Source organism: Berghia stephanieae, chromosome 13, assembly GCF_034508935.2.
Source record: "Berghia stephanieae isolate SIO BIC M18660-M18661 chromosome 13, UCSD_Bste_1.3, whole genome shotgun sequence".
NCBI classification, from domain to species: Eukaryota; Metazoa; Mollusca; class Gastropoda; order Nudibranchia; family Aeolidiidae; genus Berghia; species Berghia stephanieae.
The window spans coordinates 23,410,746-23,412,961 of NC_088372.1; positions in this window are offsets into that span (position 1 = coordinate 23,410,746).

Genomic DNA, 2,216 nt, shown 5'->3' on the forward strand with positions numbered 1-2,216 from the left:
TTATTATTATTATTATCTTGTGAAGAGTTGAACTGGTTAAATAGTAATAATAATAATATATACCTATCTCTTAAGTTGTTTTAAGTCGGGGTCACCAATGTAGCATCTACTTTACTGGAAACAACAAACAATGAAAGCAATGTGTAGTGAATTTTATAAATTTAATGAGTTCTCTCGTGTTTACGTTTTGTCTGTCTGACGTGTAGAGTAGTCTTGCAGTCAGCAGTATGTGGTAAGTCTTCGTAGTTCGTAGGAAACGGAGATCACCACAATATATATATATATATATATATATATATATATTCCATAAAAGATTAACCCTCTCCTTACCATCTGCATCAAAATCGTCACATTTGTTACGACACAATATACATTTATCTTATTCAGATTTATTTAGTACATCACAAACTTTGAAGAATGATCATTGTTTAATTAATAAGAACATAAAGTTCTTTTGTAGACAGCATGTTTGAGTTTAAAAATCAAATCAATGTTTCTGCTGGGTAAGCCTGCCATTTTGGGAAAATACTGAAAATCATTGGTAAGGAAAGAGTTAAATCAAAGTTGTCGAAACAACACTTGGTACATACACTCCATGAACGTATTCTCTATAATCCTTTATGAATATGAACGAATTTAAGATACATGCGAGACGGAATAGCAGGTCACAACACGATAATATCTTGAAGAAACAAGCAGAAGAAGATGAAAGAAAGAAAAACAAATAAGAATGTTAAGGAAAAGGCGAAGGAGGGGGAGGAGAAGAAGAAGAAGAAGAAGAAGAAGAAGAAGAAGAAGAAGAGAAGAAGAAGAAGAAGAAGAAGAAGAAGAGAAGAAGAAGAGAAGAAGAAGAAGAAGAAGAAGAAGGAGGAGGAGGGAGGAGGAGGGGAGGAGGAGGAGAAGGAGAAGGAGAAGGAGGAGGAGGAGAGAAGAAGAAGAAGAAGAAGAGAAGAAGAAGAAGAAGAAGAAGAAGAAGAAGAAGAAGAAGAAGAAGGAGGAGGAGGAGGAGGAGGAGGAGGAGGAGGAGGAGGAGGAGCTAGATGAAGAGAAGAGGAGGAAGAGGTGGAGCAGGAGAAGGAGTAGGAAATTAAATAAACGATAATAAGAAAAGTATAAATTTCAAAATTGAATTTAATCACAGAATCTGGATTACGTTATAAATTCACCTCACTTTCCATAGAAGTAATCCCACACCACAAGCTTGTCTAAAAGTAATCTTTTCAATAAGTGTTCAAGGCTATGAATACGCCAGAAAAGAGAAAGGAACTAACGACCCGTTGATTTTTATGAGAAACATAGAATTGAATGAACCGCACATTGATAAAAGGCCTTTTTGAATTTAAAATAAATAAATAAAAATAAAATTCCCTTTATTCATCCCATAGGAGGAAAATGTCTCCAGGGTCTATTCCAGAGAGGACTGGAATGACCCAAGCGTCAGCCACAGTGCAGCGCCGCAAACTGAGCTAGGGCGAGGTGACTTGCTCAAAGGCTACACAGCACAAACCGGTATTCAAACTCGGTACCTTTCGGGTACGAACCAAAGACCGTGCCGCTGAGTCACGCTGCCTCACATTAATCTATTTAAATACCAATGATGTAAACTAATCCCCATTTCTTTTCTTACGTTGTTAAACCTGGAGACCCTGAATCCTGGGTTTAATTTCTTTATTTTCTTTAAAGACGAGGGTCACCTTAGTTCGTCAATAGGTAGTATGCACTTGGCTAAGAAAACTCACAACATTGCATTCGGAAATTTAACTGACCAACACATAAAATATGTGTAACTTAAACGTTTATAGTCTGGATAGTACAGTTTGGTGAGAATTACTCATAAATGCGGATGGCAAAAAACAATAACAAAGACTGAGTGACGTCAACTTCATTCTATCTATCGTCTGGTTGGTTAATACAGCTTAGTGAGAATTACTCATAACCATGGATGGCAAAAAAAAAAAATAACAAAGACAAGAATGACGTCAATTTCGTTGTTTCTATATTTGAATCGATAACATTTTTGTCCATAATGAATAAAAGCGTTTTTGTCGGTGTATATCAGAACTGTAACAACTATTGCAAATCAAAGCTATTATACTTGGAAATATATAAATAGATATAATTTTCCATAAAAGTAGGTTAACTCACTCAATCCTAGAGATTTTTTCTACTTTTCGAAATTGGAAAAAATGTATTAAAATGAGCATGTACAGAGATAG